This window comes from Alosa sapidissima, chromosome 10 (assembly GCF_018492685.1).
Source record: "Alosa sapidissima isolate fAloSap1 chromosome 10, fAloSap1.pri, whole genome shotgun sequence".
Classification (NCBI taxonomy): Eukaryota; Metazoa; Chordata; class Actinopteri; order Clupeiformes; family Clupeidae; genus Alosa; species Alosa sapidissima.
The window spans coordinates 17,738,428-17,757,345 of record NC_055966.1 but is presented as its reverse complement, the minus strand read 5'-3'; positions in this window follow the sequence as shown (position 1 = coordinate 17,757,345).

Sequence of the window (18,918 nt, the reverse complement as noted above, 5' to 3'; positions counted from 1 at the left end):
ACGCCATGCCCCACACCCGTGTCATGACGGGACACCTGCCGCAGTTGGGTCTCATCGACCTCCGGTACAGCACAGCCGTTGTGGACGGTTAATACGCCCACCTCCCCGTTGACTGTTGATTTTACTTCTGATAAGGTGAATTCTGGGGGGACGTGTGTAGTGAATGTGACCGGCATAATTCACCTTTGTTATTAAGTGTGGTTCTACACACCGTTCATATTAAACACAGCACTTTGTTCTGTCTGTAGTTACTGTACTTCATGTTAGTATAACTGTTCAGGGATCGTGGTCCCTTTAAATGTTATGAATGTGTGATGACGTGTAGCCCCATGCTTGTTTTGTTGCTGGATTTTGTTTTTCAGTGTTTTTCCTATCAAAATAAACGACACGCACTTGTGTGCTCAACGTGAGAAATTGTCTCTTGCGATTTACTGCAATTTCCACAACCTAACGTTACAGTTTAGCTTATTTGTGACCCATCATTTCATACAACGCTAACGTTACATAATGTTTGACGACATAAATGGCTCAAATACCAAATACCGGAACACTTACCTTGTCTGTAATTAGAGAAATGTGCCTCTGAAGGAGAGTTTTACGAGCAGATAAAGTGACCACGGCACAGCAGGCGAAGACGTTCAGAAGATTCACAGCTCCAATGGTAGCTCGCACTCAGCTGTTGATTGCAGCTGCAGGTCACGTCATAATGCTAAAAGTTGCCGCCACGGTGGTCAATGTTCCTCTATGGGAATTTATTGCTCTTTTATCGTAAAAAGTATAACGTTTACAAATGTAAAAAGACAATGTACAATTGTCCGCTACAAGACCTTTGTACGAGTGTTTGAATGACGTCAAACAGTTCAGTGGTTTTAGAGCCTTTGAACGTCAAATTTGGTCGGAAGAAGAATTAGGGGTTTGCACGGATGTCACGTTCTGGCCGGTAACCATGGTAACCCAGCATGCGCGGCCATATTGGCGATACTCGGTGAATGAAGTACAATGGAGTATTATGCACTTTGGATATCTTACATGATTGTAGCCATGTCTAAACAACAGAAAAGCTCATCAAAATGCGTCTAAGATGCAAAGGCATATAGGGCAGGACTTGGACCACAAGAAAATGTGCGATGTTTCGAGAAATTACATTTTATTGGCAGCGCAGATCCATATGAGTTGGGTGAGGGAGACGAAGTATACCAAGTTCAACCACAAGCGCCCCCCTTCCTCTGATAACTTCTGGCATTATTCTCCTTTCTCCCTGTTTTTTTTTAATAACTTTTGGAAGTCGATACCTACACCAGATGTTTTTCTCAGTCTGACCTATTGGTACAACCTAAAACACGGCAATAACTAACCATTTTCCTTGACGATGTTAGGGATTTACTTCAGTGCCTAATGCTTTCTAATGAGGCGAGTATCTCCAATATGGCGACGTCCAAATCTGATGACACGCCGTGCAAACCCCTAATAAGAAGAAGAACAGCGATAATAGTCCATTGCATTTACATGCAATGCAATAATAAAATGCCTTGGAAGAACAGTACAGTGCATTTTCATGCACTGTAATAAGAAGCCTAGGAAGAACAGTACAGTGCATTTTCATGCAATAAGAATAAGAAGCCTAGGAAGAACAGTAGATTGCATTTTCATGCACTCTAATAAAAACAGTCACCAAATTCCTGCATGGTCGCCAACGTTTCCAGGGCCTAAAAATCAGCACGGGATTGCAGGTATAGCGCATGATTTATTCAAAACCCGCAACTCTAGCCATCATAATGCGAGAAATTCCTGCACATATTTTACAGCGCTGTCTGATAACCTTAATCTAACTAGATGTACCGCATAGCGGTACAAAATATGACCGCCGCTCAGTCCTGTACATCCGTACCGCGAAAATAAATCACACTTCAATTTGTCTCCATATTTTACTCCATCCCCCACTCTTGAAACTTTTGTGTATGCTTGTTTGGCATGCCTGAGTGTGTGTGTGCGGCTGCACAGAAAGTACCCTACTGGTGCTGAAAAGGTGAATAGATTGTAGAATAGCCAAAGAAGATGTAGCATTGTTATAAAACCTTTAAAATCTCTAAACAATCACAAGTAGGGCAGTTCATCACAGTTCATCCATTGCAACTGGATTGATGAAAGGTCACTTACACCTGTAGGCTACATTGTATTTGGGAAAAGCAAAAGGTATCAGCATAATGTTTTTTTTTTATTTATTTATTTATTTATTTATTTATTTTTATGTATTTATAAACAAAAACATCTCTGTCAGTTCCATGCCGTTTTCAACAGCTATCAAAAACAAAGGCCATTTTTGGATGGATGGATTTTTTGTGAATGTTTCTTCTTCTACATAACATTTTAGTAATCTTTAGTTCATGTAATACTTTATTGTCAATGCACAAATTAAGTAACAGTAGTCTGAAACGTTATTGATAATGCACAAATTAAGTAACAGTAGTCTGAAACGAAATGCTGTTTTACATCTAACCAGTGGTGCAAATAACTGACATGTCCAAATGGGCCTTGATGAAATGCGTCGCTAGACTGTTCATACACATTTTAACGGGCCAAAGTTGAAGAGCTGGTGTCGTTCGTGCAAATATAGGCTGATTCATGTTCCCTTGCATTGTGTAACTGAGGTCCATGGCTAGTCTGGCTTTCACCAGACCAAGCTCAATCTTTTAAGAAATCAAAAAATAAATAGCGGGCAGATCAGGGCCCAGTTCCCCGAAAGCATCTTAAACCTAAGAGCGTCGTAAAGTCCCTCTTACGAACGTCTTAAGATTTGCCGACTGTTTCCCGAAACCATCGTAGCTTAAGAGCGTCGTGAAAACACTCGTAGATCTACGAGTGCTCCAGAGTACTCGTTACCGGCTAAGAGCGTCTTAACAGTATTTCTCACTGAGGTCACCAACAGGACATACAGAGGAATTACAACTTAGAATACATAATCCAACGTATACGTTCCCATTCTTTATTGTGTTTACCTGTGATGAATCAGATTTTAGCGTGCAAAATAGCCTACATTTAATGGTCATAATAATGTGATGAAAAGAGGACAAAAATGCAATCAAGTTATTAAACGAGACGTTGCCAGAATAGTTTGACATTATCTTTGCTAAGTGAAGGCTATATTTTATTAGGCCTATGAGGTAAAAAGCAGGTATGTGGTTTAGTCTGTAGCCTACTGCATCAAAATCTAAGCCTACACATTTCCTTTCTTTCTTACTCGACTTCTTTCTTATCTTCAAACGTGTTCTTGACACCGCGAAAAATGATTGCATGGCGCAACAATCTAATCTTAAAATAATTACAATTATTTATGTCTCTGTGTGGTATATAACCTACTTGGAATGCTTACATGCAGATGTCAAAGTGTTTCTATTTTCGTATTGATGTGAATTAATGTGTAGATCCGAAGTTTAAATGGTAGGCCTATAGCTGTGACGTGCAGTCACCTGACATCAACGTCAAATCAGAGGATATTTCAGAACTATTAACGTGGACAGCTCCCCTTAAGAGCATCTTAAGAGCAGTGCACAGGCGTTCACGCTACGAGCATGTTCGGGAAACAGTCGGAAAAACCAAACGAACGATCGTAAGATGAATCGTAGAAAACCCTCGTAAGAGCGTGTCTCCGTCGTTATCGGGAAACTGGGCCCACGCTGGGTTCACCCAGCCTAGTCCATAGGCACCCGATATTGTTTAATTTTCCGATTGAGATATCCACGCTCTGGCTATTCTAAATGCAAAAATGCATCAGGGAGTTATGACAAAACTGTAACTAACAAACTAGATCCTAATAGAAAGCTGTTATAACTTCCCTAAGCTACAGGTAGACAACATAAATTGTCAATAGGCTATGCTGGCTGGCGACACAAATAAAATCTCCTTTGGAAACCAATGGCTCACACCTTACAGTATCAAGTATCAAACTGCCATATCGTGGCGAAAAGTTGTAATAAAATTCACAGCTCCATGAGTCAAGGAAAGCACGAATGAAGTAGCCACTTCTAAATGGGACCCACTACACAGTGGCTTAAGGTGTGTTGCTAAAGCAGCCATAATGAAATGAAGGTGTCATTGTTTGGATACTTCACACACACGTGCTTTTTAATTTCACAGACTACAACTACAGTACGTCTCACTGCAACGATGCGCCATCTAGTGGACAAACGACTACTTATCGCCAATACTGGAACTGCAGCCATGATGATGATGATGAATATTTATTTTGGCTTTCTTTTAATCCTACTGAATTTGTAATTATGTATCGGCCGTTCTAATACCGATAGTATGTGGGTGCCTGTGTGTGTGTGTGCATGTGTATATGTGTGCACAGCCATCTACAGGCCAATGAGTGTACAGTCACTAAATGTACACATAACCTAATTTTTTTTAGACCCCCCATGGATGAAATTCTACGAAACTTGGCATACCCCCAGAGAATGCCAGGTCAATCATACACATAAAATTTGGTGCAGTTCTGAACATCTTAACTGAAGATAGGGGCGATTAAAGCAGAATAATATTGCATTTTCATTTTTTACCGGGGCGGTGCAAATCACAAATGAGTGATTATGGGCCAGGTTGATGTGGGCCCTTGAGACCAACATACCATAAAAGATTCTTCATCCTCAGTGCCACGGTTCAGGTTGTTATTTAGGAAAAACTGCTTTTTTTGCGGTTCGGGGGGGGGGGGGGGTGGGGGAGTGGCCCCCAGGAACGAAACAAAATTTTTCCGTAAAAGTCTAGTGGGGCTACATACCCACCAAATTTCATGTGCCCCGGTGGTTCGGTGTCCCGGGTATCGTTGACCAAAAATTCATGAAGTAGATGACGAAAAAAAAAAAAAAACTTTGACAATCCCTATATGACCGCTTCGCTAGATCAGAATCAGGCTTCAGGCTTTTCTAACTGGAAGCAAGACGGTGGCTTCAAAGACCATTCCAAATCAAACCATTGTAAAAATAGTTGTTGAAAAAATTGTGTAAATATGATGTAGTTGTTGCTCACATGCTATGTGTGTGTACTGTGCGTGTGTGTTTGTTTTAATGTACGCAAACTGGCAGTGAAAGTGGTTTCTCTTAGGAAAGGGGAAAGAGTTAAAGTAAAACTTGTTTAATTCAACGAAAAATGTGTGTATGATGATGTATGATTTCTGTTTAAAATATCAATGTATTTCCACTGAAGTGTCTATTATATTTTAGTTTTATATTGTGTTTTCAATGCACATTATAAATAAATGGGAAAATTGTTAAGAATTGTATTGGCTTTTTTGTTTTTTAGTATTTAGCATTCAAGTATTTGAACAAGGTAAGACTGGTGAAATGTATGCACCTTACTGCTGTGATGTAGTCTAGTTAGCTGTAGTGGGTATACTGTGATCAACCCCAAATATTAATACCTATCCTTGCCTGTTTTAAGTGGGTATACTGAGATGGTGATGCTTTTTAAGTGGGTATACCAGAGACTTTCTAATGAGGAGACACAGCACTCAAAAAATCCTCCATAGAAATGCATGGGGCTAGTTTGTAACGCCAATATGGCCGTTGTCTACACATATCCCACCCCTTCCTCGGCAAAACTTCGACATGTGAATACATTGAGCCAATCATGTGGTGTGATGTGAAGACATCGTGCCAATCATGTGTTGTGAACTTGCCGCTGGAGCAAGATTGGTGTCGTGAAGCCTTGCGCATGCACATTTCTGCTGAATAGGATGCCCGATGAGTGCCCAAAAAGCGTTGCAATATGGCCGTTGAGTGGATGGACTTGCCTAAAAGGACTTTGGGTATACTGCGTATAGTCCTGCATATCACGTAGACTACGTGCCTCTGCCTTACTGAACAAGGGATTTTCTGTGTATGGATGTTGACCGGTTCTTGGCCCCTCAGTGTATGATGTGGCCCCTTTGTGGCCCCTGTCTCAGAAAAATCCTAGAACCGCCACTGGACCTACATGAGATTTTGAACGTTGTTGTGAGAGTGGTGAATTTAATCAAAACCCGGCCCTTAAAAGCGCGTCTATTCTCCGCACTTTGCGAAGATATGGTAGCTGACCAAAAGGCTGTACTGTTTCACAGCGAGGCAAGGTGGCTTTCCCGAGGTAAAGTGCTGTCGGCCGTGTTTGAGCTCCGAGTCGCCTCTTCTTGGAGGAAGAGCGCATGTTTGAATCTGCAAGCACGTTCACTAATGAACATTTCTTGACGAAGCTGATATATTTGATATATCTTAGCGATACATTTGAGTTAAATGTCCAGTTACAAGGCAAAGACAAGCACCTACTTCACCTAGCAAATAAGATTACTGCATTCACCAAAAAAACTTGAGTATGGGACAGGCGCCGATCGCGACAGTATAGGCTATAGTACAGGCCTATATATTCTAAGCGAAATCGCTGAAACGTCTGATTGGGATTTGGGAGGCACTCTTGTGATGCACCTGTTGTGTATTAAACAGTAGGCCTACATCACATCCCTGCAAAGTTTATTTCAAAAATATTTCCCAACCAGCAGTGCTCAGTATGACTGGATTATGGATCCATTTAATGCAGCATGTTGGTATTTCATTGAATATATTGTACAATGCTGTAAAATGGCCTATGCTTCCTAATATGTTGCTGGAAAACAGAAATATATGTGTTATGTATTTATTTATTATTATATCTGCAGCACCAGCTGATTTTAACTCTGTTGAAGAGGATATATTTAGAACTTGTGATTATTTCAATAAATTTGACAATTTTAAGCTTGACCTACCACTTTCTTAGAGCGATGAGGGACAGGTGGGGCTCGAGAATGCCCCCTTGATCAAAGTGGGGAATGAAAGAAAAAGTTTGAGAACCACTGATCTAGTTTGTTAACTACCACAGTCACGAGTTGGGTCGCGATAGTCTGTCATTTTTAAAAAGTCGGTCCCCAGAAAAAAAGTTTGGGAAACACTGAGTTAGCTTGTCAGCAAGCTTTGCTGTTTTTAGACAGTTTTGGGCAAGAATCCATAATGCTGGATGAACAACTCTTTGTGTTCTCCAATTATGGAAGTAGTTTGGAGAGCCAGAATTGTATGTGCATTCTATTCACTCAAATACCAATCAAAACTTTCACTAGAAAGTGTCCTATGCAGAATGAAAACACATGGGATGCAATATACCTACAGAGCGAACAAAACAACCAGTGTGAATGAGACAGAAATAATGTGGTGTGGGTGTGTTTCACATGGCTTATGGCCCCCTGGCTATGTCGCTGATGGACGCAAAATGTGTCAAAATTCACACCCTGAATTGCTCATGGAGTACTTATCACACATAAATCACACAGATATCATGATCCCATGATATTAGCGGCTAGGTGTTGTGATAAACGGTTCATGAGAAAATTAATGTTGGATATACATGGCATTTAATCATATTTCCATTGTGCACACAGCGCTTTCTCCACACCCATTACTCTCGGTGGTATATCTCACGAACACTTTGGTCAAAACATAGCAAACCATATATCAAAATAAATAGCAGACCTTACCGATCACAGGGATTTGAAGCATCACTCTGTACAGTAAGCGGATATCGAGTAATCTGGTTTTGAAATTGCAGCAAAATTCTACATGTTATCCAACTTTAGGCTGAAATTCTATTCTAACAGCCCAAAATAATAAACTTGCTTTCCAAATCAAAGAATCGAAAGTTGGTCATGGCATGCACAGATCAACTGTGCTTTTGAATAGATATTTCTACCAGCATGCTTCAGGTGGCATAGATGCAGACACAAAGTATTTTTCCCTAATATAAAGGCTGACCTAAGATATATGCAAGCATGATCACATCATACTTTCCCAGGTATGGGTCGGCTACACTGTCTTGAAAACGATATAGCCTAGCATATGAAGAGCTCTTTTCCATAACGCTATAAATCCATTTTTGTAAACATCAATAAGTCATGTTATTTAATTGTGTTTTTCAGGTAATATAAATAAAAGTGCAGTTGTGTTGTTTTGACTGAGTAAATAACAATTACCCAATTACAGATCTGAAAACAAAATAATCATTTAATTTAAAAAATGAATTAAGAAAATGCATTAAAATGGAGAATATAGCATTTTTGAGACAAACTCTTCTTATGTGGCCCTAATATATATGATATGTGATATATTACTATTCATTTAAATACCATTTATTTGTATATAAGCAAATGCTGTATAAGACCATTTCGGAATAGAGACATAAAATACATTTGATTCAACAGATACAACTTCCTTATATAAATCAGTATAATGTGAAAATTATATACATATATAAAATGTATTATTATTTATGAAAAGCTAAGAATACAATCAACTTCAACATCACTCAAAAATCAATGTGTTCTAAACATTGGAATAGGGATTACATAGAAGAGAATAAACACATACACACATATACACACAAACACACACACACACACACACACACACAGAGAGAGAGAGAGGAGGATAGGGTAAGGTGGGGTGGGAACGTGACGGTTGAACACAGAAGAGCTATGACTCATTATTAAATGCATCCCCTTCTGCAGAGGGCCAAATCTGACAGCAATTTTGTTTTCTACAGTAATAAAACATAAAAAATATACCGGTACACTCCAGGGCCATACAAGCTACTTTAGTTTTATTATGTACGTCTTTTTATAAAAAAGCCAACAATTTTTCTGTGGCTCCTGCTGTACAGGAATATGTACTTTTTTTTAAGTATATTGTTTTGGCCTTTTTATGCCTTTAATCAGATAGGATAGTGGTGAATGACAGGAAGTGAGTGGGAGAGAGAATCGGGGTGGGATCCGGAAAGGACCACGGGGCGGGAATTGAACCCAGGTCACCAGTGTACGTTGCAGGTGCCCCAGCCAGTTGCGCCACGGCCGCGGCCCAGGAATATACTTGATGAAAAAACGACAGAGTAGTAGTTGGAGCAGCTGAAGACGATGGAAATGCCTGCCAGCTGTTGTGATAGATTTTCTCCAAAGTCTTTCTGGCTGTAGCTACCAAACCTAGGTTTAACACCAGATTCTGAAACTACTGACAACGGCAATGTCAATGGAGAAAAAGTGTTTTCTGGTATTCTGCGTTTTTTGAATCAACGAATGAGCGAATAACGTTAACAGCGAGTCTTTCTGGTGGGACTTTTGCATAAGCTTTGCTAACATTTATTCACCAAATAAGAAAATACATGTGGATACATCTTTAGTAACCCTCCTTTCCCACCATGGCTAATAGTCAGTGGACTCCTGAACAGAAACAGCACAAAAGGGCACGAGAGTGACCCACCCACTCTTTCCATGGATCGATAACTTCCTCCAGGGCATTGCTCTACACTCTTGCCAAGACTAGTAGAGTTCACTGCTGTTTCTCTGCATGTATCTTTATTCATATACAATATAGCATTTATTAAATAAATGTATCCATAGTAATGTTTATCTAAAGTGACTTATGTCCAGGGCCGTACAGAGACCTCCTCCGCGCCACCTCTACCACTTGGTTCCTGTCTTAATGGGGGATCAGGGGGTTCAAGGGGTAGGACCCACACCCCTGCCTTGTCCAGTCAGCAGGGTCTTTTACTTTGTAGTTTTTGCTGAACTGAGGACAGGGGGCAAAGCCAAAGGCTGTTATATCTTCATATCTTTATTATTGTAACACCCTATCTAGGGTAAAATCATGAATTCAATTTCTGCCTACCGAGTCTTCATGGAAGAACTCCCATTGATTTGTGAGAGAAGTCATGATGGCTATGCATGGTAATGAATCCTGTCATGGATTATTTAACTGGAAAATGTTTGCCATGTGTACATGTGTCCTTACGACTTCTGAAATAAAACACAATTCAGAGCTGAGATTTAATATTCGGAATCAATACTGGCTGCTGAAGCTACTGCACACTCCATATCTATCATTGCTTTTAAGCCTCCTCTTGACCTTATATGTCAATTAAACCTCCAAGTTATGACCAGAAAATTGCATTTATTTAAATAAACTTTCCAGTGAGCTAAAATCACATTAAAGTTGGCTTTGGGTAAGAAAATGGTTAGAATAGCATAATGCATTTCTGCTCCTGATCTTTTTTGTGCAAGAAAAACTACACAATGCAATCACAGAAGACATTATTCACCCCAATGGGAAAATATGAGTTGTGATATGTAGGTTGTAGTTATTTCACGCCTGACAGAACTGCACCTTTAACCATGGGTGACAGGTCCTTCCCTGTACTTTCTGCCAGAGCTGTTCTAATGAAGCGATAATAGAAGCATTCTCCTTTTTAATTGGACATTGTTAGACTGACATATCAATCTCACCGGTGAAATACCCTTTCCATGTAAATTTTAATAGAAACAACTGACAGTATTCCCCAAACTGAGTGCCACTGGAGAGAATGAGAGTGCTTACGCTTCACAATATCCGGCCTCCTGTCTGTAAATCTGATTTGTGTATTTACATTTCAATGTTATCTTCTATTTTCCCGTTTCTTTCCTCGCTCTTGAAGGGGGAAACTTCACCTGACCCAACTGTCTTAAAGTATCACATTTGAAAGGGAGTATATCAACCCCCTGTATATTACTATTGTGTCTCTGTCTACTCAAATGTGGTATTGAAACATTGGGTTGACCCGCAGGTCAGAAAGAAGATGGTCAGCAAAAAGAGCAAGACAATATCGGCAAATTTGCTTAAGTTCACTGTAAGAGAGTTAAGAAATGTGAAGGACAGGAATGTGTTTGTGTGTGCACGCACACTGTATGTGTGTGTGTGTGTGTGTGTGTGTGTGTGTGTGTGTGTGTGTGTGAGAGAGAGAGAGACAGAGGTTTTTACATTTTAAGTCAAAATGTTTTTCATTGTAATGGGCTGTTTAATAATAAGAGTTAATAAATGTGAAGGACATAACAGGCATGTGTTGCAATCATGTTCCAAAACAGGTCAGGAGGTTGATGGTCATAAAGGAAACCTGGACCCGCGTATCACTATTTTCCAGTGTACTCCTTAACACATAAAAGATTCCAGTTGTCTTGTCTATGTGAGTCCGATAGACTCTCCGTGTTTTCTATCAGCTTAATGAAATTTCAATGTATTATGTGATCTTTGTTTAGGTCGAATTTTAGTGCGACAGCTGGAATTCTGTCGCACTAAAATGAAGAATTATTTGCATTATTTTAATACCAACCTACGCTAAATTTAATATAAAGTTTTCCATGAAAAAGGTAGGCCTGCCTTTGCTTGTCTTTGTCTTGTTTTGTCTGTGGTTTAATGTCTTAAACTTTACAGTATATTATGTTTAAATATTTGTTTAGCTTGTGTTTTTCATTTTGTATGTAAATAAAAAGCCAACTCGTCAAGATAAGTACAAGATGAATATGCACTAGAAATAATCATGTTTGTGATCACGTGTGAAAATAGCCTTGGAGCATCACACGTTTGATCAAATATCCCATTTCACTCACATGATTGCAACTGTTGGAATATGCAATTAAAAGTCTATGCTTTTGCCAAGTGCATTCCACATCTTCATCTTTTTTTTATCCTTGGCTGTGTTTTCTTCCCATGTCTCATTCAACTTGTCATTTATGATTTATGTCATTTATGATTCATCTGACTTTATTGCATTATTCATGCAATATCTGAGTACGTCGATGCAAGGTAACGTTACACACCCACAAGATGCAAAGACATACAGTATCATGCGTTATCTTTGCTGAGTGAAGGCTATATTTTATTAGGCCTATGAGGTAAAAGCAGAGAAAGGAACATGTGGATTAGCCTGTGCTGCGTCAAAATCTAAGCCTAGGCTTATATGTTATTTAAGCCTACACATTTCCTCACTTTCTTACTCGACCTCTTTCTTATCTTCAAACGTCTTCTTAAGTGACACAGACATAAACACTGCAACAATCTGGGGCAGCCGTGGCCTACTGGTTAGTGCTTTGGACTTGTAACTGGAGGGTGCCGGTTCAAACCCTTAGCACTAGTTCATGCACCAGGGTGTAAATAGCATACAGTACTATATACACCAGGGTACGAATAGCATCCACTTCTAACTATACATTGATGCAAACAGCATACCTTATTCAGAGTGTCTATTACACAGCTGAGCTATTCACACCCTGTTACGTAACAACAAAAAAACATGTTGCTTGTTTTTTTTATTATTATTACATTGTGTGATCAGTATGCCAGAATAAATGCACAGGGGTGCAAATAGCATACACTGATATCTGTACCAGACGGGGTATTAATAGAACATATTGCTGTGTGCACCGGGGTACGAATAGCATACATTGATATTTGTACCAGATGGGGTACTAATAGGACACATTGCTGTGTGCACCGAATATAATTCACTTCTAATTGCACCAGGGTACGAATAGCATACACTGCTAATTGTACCATGGGTGCAAATAGCCTTACCCTTTTTTATCATATTCACTGAAACTGACACTATGCTCCGACAGAACAACATAAATAAGCCGGTTTTAGAAAGAAAAAAAACACACTTCCCAGTTCTTCTGGTCCAATCAGAGCAGGGCTGTGTGAGATCGGACTGTCAATCACAGTCTGGAGCAGTCTGGTGCGCACTGACGAGCACAAACTCGATGAGCGGGTGCTCGGTGGTAGGGAAGGGGCATGAGAGTTCAAAATTCAAAGAGTACACATTCAAAATTTTGGCTAAGTCCCTTCAATCTGTCAGACTTTCCAACAGCAGCTTTAAGGGTAAAGCACAGACACATCCTTTCACCCTCTAGCCCTGACATATTGCAAGTTATTTAGTCAGCTATGTTACGCCTTAACATCACATGATGAGTGTAAATAATTCTAGTGTTCTGTCAAGATGCCAAGATAGTTTTATCGTGTTTACATCTTGGCAGCTCACGTTTTGCCCTACCCTTTTCACCTAGCTCACCTGCTTCTGTTTGCTGAATGCAAAGTTTGTAATCCCCACGACTGCCAATCATGCATTTTAGCCACTTAAGCCGTGACCACACCTCATCAGACTACATTTGATCCTTCAATAAACACGTGTGACTTCCTTTGATAACACTGCTGTTCCACGTGATTTTTTTGATCTTGCTATATGCAAATCTTAAACACATAGGGTGTGCATATAGAGAAGAGCTCGATCATTCCGATACACTTTCATGTCTGTCCCTAAAGAAATGAATACTGGACAAATTTTGAAGGATCAACACTGTTAAAAGATCAACACTGTTAAAGGATCAACACTGTTAAAAGTGAGTAGAAACAAAATGTATCTGGTGTGTTCTCTCTATTCCAATGCTTTGAAACAGCGTATAGCCAATACAGAGAGTGAGATTAAAAAGTTAATAGGCCATGTATACGGTATGTGTGTCTTGTAGTACAGTATTTTTTTTTTTTTGGGGGGGGGGGGGAGGTGGTAGTCTATTTGACTGTTATTGAAGCAGAATATTTATCCTCTTGCTCCATAATATGTTGGAGAATGCATTTAGCAACTATAGCATGATATGGATTGTGCACATAACCAGGGTAAATCGTCATTATGCAAATATACTAAAAATAAAATGTTCAGTTGTATTATATATAACCTGCATCTTCATTATTTACTTTTTTAGTTTTGTGATCTATGGGCTATTGATATTTTCTCTGTGTCATGATACTATTAGAGATGCATCATTATTCATCATTATGGGTGGGGTGGGGGGTGTACCCATTGCAGCATTAGCACCTCTTTAGGTGTCCCACGTTAGACACCACTGTCCAACACAGCAGTGCTGGTTAGACTGAGCTGACTCTGACCCAAGGCTCTAATTTCAATTAACGATTAGAAAGTAAGAGTCAGATGTTTAAAAGACACCTTTATTGTCATGGAAATAAATAAAACAAAATGGTTCTTAAGAGACAGCTTACTGTACATGCAAGCTCATACCAAATAAGACATGAGAAACCTCTGTAAAGTCTTTTAATAACAATTATAGAAATCAAAAGTCACGTAATAGGCCCTTGACAGTAATATTTTCTGCACAAGTCATGTATCTAAATAATAGATTAATTATTTTTTAAATGATCACTTTTCATAATTTTTGCTACATACAGTATGCCAAAAATGTAACATATGCCAATAACATACTGTGTGCCAATTTTTCAGGGGCAGCCGTGGCCTACTGTTAGCGCTTCGGACTTGTAACCAGATGGTTGCTGGTTCGAACCCCGACCAGTAGGAATGGCTGAAGTACCCTTGAGCAAGGCACCTAACCCCTCACTGCTCCCCGAGCGCCGCTGTAGCAGGCAGCTCACTGCATCGGGATTAGTGTGTGCTTCACCTCACTGTGTGTTCATGTGTGCTGAGTGTGTTTCACTAATTCACGGATTAGGATAAATGCAGAGACCAAATTTCCCTCACGGGATCAAAGGAGTATATATACTTATATACAAATTACTTAATAATGTACGGAACAGTAGTGGCAGGGATGGGCACAAATACATCAAAATGTATTTCCAAATAAAATACCAAATACCCACCTTAAAAATGTATCAAAATAAGCTACAAAATACAGCAGCCAAAAAATGTATCAAAATAAAATACTGTATTTCTGTATTTTCAAAATACTACAAAATACTTCTTTCTAAAAGCCTTTTTCGTCAATCCCTTCACTTGTACACTACCTGGAAAAACATCTGAAAGCAAAAGACTCCTTCCATAATCAGTCAACAGATTAGATATGCTGACCCCTCATGTTAGATATCCCAATATAAACCTCTGCCAGGGTCGGCGCCAGAGAACAACGGGTGGGGGGGCACCTCACCTCACTTTTACTAGTTATTTTAACAAAATTGGCATATAATAAAGAGCATCCTTCGAGCCTTTTGGATAACTGAAACAATATCATGGGGAAAATAGTACAAGAACATAGCGGTCATAGCCTATAGTGTTTAATAGACTATAGCACACAGTGTTTAATAGAATAGTTGCATAGGCTACCATACAACTAAATAGGCTATAACAGACTCACCACTAGCAGGCCTAGGCTACAGCTGAGTGCAAAATCTCATCACTGTCTTTCCATTCATTTTGAAATGTTCATATAAGATCATGCTCAAAAGCAAATTGCACATAGGGCCTTCTGATAATATTGCAACATTGAATAGGCTATGTGATCGCTCAAAATGTTCTTTAAAGTACAGAACTAATTCTAACACATTTATGAAGTGGCTAGGCAGAGGCACCAAATGTGATGGAAAGTTTAAGAGCGAACAGGACACTCGGCATGGCTTTTAGTATTTTATGCTGCTCTGACAGTCCAGTTTTATTCACTGTTAGTCTACTGTTTTTAAGTTTGGAGATGTACTGTTTTGCAGCGACATGCAATGCCGACTCCACAACTGTTGCGCTTCCCAGCCAGTTGGTGTAATAGATTGCTCACTATGAATCAGTGACAATAACTCAAAGACAAACAATCCAAATAGATGACTTATTTAGAAATTTAAACTAGGTAGCATTTTCACCTTTTAAGTTATTTAACACCATCACTACCACACTTATGGTGAATTTCATCACAGTTGAATAATTTTGTATACACCTGAAACTGGTGTGTGCACAACCTCTATCAATGTAAATACAAAAAAATTCAAGTTGTCACATTAATACCATCCAATCAGTTAAGCCAATTAGAAGCCAATTATTATGACATTATCAATAATTTCTTATTTAAAATGTGCAAAATTGGAAATGTCCTTGTTTGAGGTATCTTGTCAAGTACCATAGCACTGAAATATTTCACAGGTCGGAGAACATAGATAAATTTAAAGTCTAGAAAAAAACTGTAAAACAGAAAAAAGAAAGGAAAATAGCAAACTCAAGTGTTGCAATATAAACTTGTGAACTCAAGTCCTTGTGCTGTCCTTGTGTGAGCAAAGGAGTGTGTGTAACCTTAGCTAGTCGTGTCTCCTCAGTTGATGCCTTTAAGCACAACTAACTTCTCAAAACAGTGTTGCATTCAGACGACGCCTATGCGGCCTGTTAATCATTCCAGCAAAGGAAAATCAATGCTCTACTGGAGCAGAGGGGCTTGACCATGCGAGGGTGCCACAAACAGACAGAGACAGAGATTTCATGCTTTACAGTATAGATAGTTAGATAGATGTCATCACAGTGTTTCACAGAAAGTATTTTACAGTATTTTGAAAATACAAAAATACACAACACTGAAGTATTTTGATACAAAATACGAAGGCATTTTCATCATCTCAATAAAATACAAATTACAAAATAGTATTTTGTATTTGAAATACGTATTTTAAACACATGTATTAGAAATACTGCCCATCCCTGACTAGTGGCATGGCCAAAAATAAATTCTACATAGGTTCTGGCACACTATAGAGTTCAAATGGAGCGAGACATGCCAACGTAATCCAGGATCTTTGCTCTAACTGTCCCCTTGGCACAAGAAAGAAAGACCCCTTTTTGTATGAGGTGGGTACTTACTTTTTGCATTACCTCACAATACCTTTACATTCCTCCAATGGTTTTACGTTTACAAAAGCTATTGCATTCCCTTGCATTACTTTTGTATTCCCTTGCAATAGTTTTGCGTTCCCTCACAGTAATAATAATAATAATAATAATAATAATAATAATAATAACAACAATAATAATAATAATTATAATAATAATAATCTTTATTTGTATACCACCTTTCATACACAGAATGCAGCTCAAAGTGGAATGTAAAAAACTTTACATTTGGAGCATTTAACACAACAACAGAGAAAACTGTTGAGAAAAATTGTAATAATACAAACAAACAAATAAACAAAACAATAAATAAAACATCAGAGATTTAGAATTAAGTAAAAATTAGATTTCACAAGATGGTATGGCGATAGATGCAACAACACATACAATACAATTAGTGTAGTAAAAATGGGAAGCCTGTAAATAGCAGTAGAATGTAAAATAATGTGAAGAAATAGGCTATAAAAGTGAGTTAACTAAAAGCTCTCATATATATGTTTTCAGGTCTTTTTTTAAAGATGTTTACAGAATTTGCCTTTTTGATGTACAGAGGCAGGTTGTTCTTCGGTGCATAATGGATAAAAGCAGCTAGTCAAAAGTATTGCAAAAGTGAAGGCAAAAGTTTGGTCTATGTGCTCATGAGAAAGTATTGTACATGAGATATCTGGGGCCCACAGGAGACTACCCACTGAGTAAAGGATCAGAGACTTTCTCATGTGCACACAACACTGGTATTGGTATTTTGAAAATGAAGAAGTGACATTATATTAGATTGTATGTGTTAGATTTATTAGAAGTGTGTTGAATATTTTGGAAAACAAGTTTGTTTTTTTTTAAGTATGAGGCTGAGGTACAGTATGAGGCAAGAATGTGCTGTGCTGAGTTGGGCTTTAGTTTTGCTCAATGAGTGCAAGGTTTCACTAACTGTGGGTGTCTTTTTTGGTGTATAGTATAAGGTTTATATCTGCAGTACACTTCTTAGCCACATGAGGGGGCTTATTGACTTATATACCACACTCAAGTTGTCCGCCAGACATAATTGCAGCAGTTGCACTAGATGAATCTGGGTTGAGTTCAAGATGGACAAAACGTTTCAAAGCCAGGGGCATGTTCAAAAGATTTGCTCTGTTTTTCTGCAATTTTCCGATTTGAACTTGACATGTTTGGCTTCAACAGTGTGCAACAAAGAGCAACAGGCTTTTGTGATATATCTCAGACATAGCCTGAAAATCCAGACCCAAATCTAGAAAGATTTAGGGTCTGGCCAGGGGCACAGGAGATATTTTGAAGAAAGTGAGGGGGACCAAATTGTGAACAAAAATAGTGAAATCAGATTTACAGATATCGGATCGCCACCTCTGGCCCACTTTCGACCATCATATTTTAAACTTGCCAGAATATTAAGATAATACCATTGATTGTTTTCAAAATATTTTTGATAAAAATGGTGAAAACTGTGAGATGAGCACAACGCCAGATCTGCCCTCAGACCAGCTTCTTCTTGCTATGTGCAATTGTACTTTTTTTTTTTTTTTTTTATTTCACACTACTTGGGCCAATGGTAGAATACTGGTCACTACTTGGGCCAATGGTAGAAAAAAGCAACATGGGATGTTGATATTTTATGAAGCCATGAATAAATCATCATGCCTATGATCCAAACATAGACTACATGATCAAATAGCCTAGTTAGGCCTACTTAAATTGTCTGGTATAAACCAAATCAACTCTCCACTGTGTGTTTTCAGTTAATTTATGCAACGTTAGAACTTAACAAGTGTTGGCTTAACAAGTTACCAGTCCAGAACACACAGAAAATTGCAACAAAAAGTTGCCTTTATAATCAACTATTTGTTCCAACAGCATTTAAAGAAAGCATTTATAAAATTTTTAAAAAAATACATAAGAAGTAAAATAAAATACTGTTACTGTAGTAACTGTATCACATTATCCCAAGCTTCAAAGAGCTCCCCGCGTCTGTGACAGGCAGACGTGACACCGCTAAATTCTCAGATTGTTTCAATTTAAGTCAATGAAATAACACCTCTTCTTAATATTTTATTATATGTTGTATTGTATTGCATTATGTTGGTTGGATTAATAGCCTACGGTTGGAAAAGAAAAGTCGTTTTCCTACCATGGGTCTCCACGTTCTCAAGCTCATTCTCTTGCCGCCCCTTTCGAGCTAATTGCCAGAGGCTGAAGCCTACTACATTTAAACACAATTGTTGCGACTCAAGGTATTCCAGCCAACGAATTTTATTAAAAAAAAGTACTAAATCATGCATAATTAAACAATAACTCAATTTACTGTAGGCTACTTGACTACGCAAAAAGGTTTCCATTACAGCACAACCCCTATTCAATGAAGGGCTACCTTGTCTCGCAATAAACAGCAGTGGAAATCCT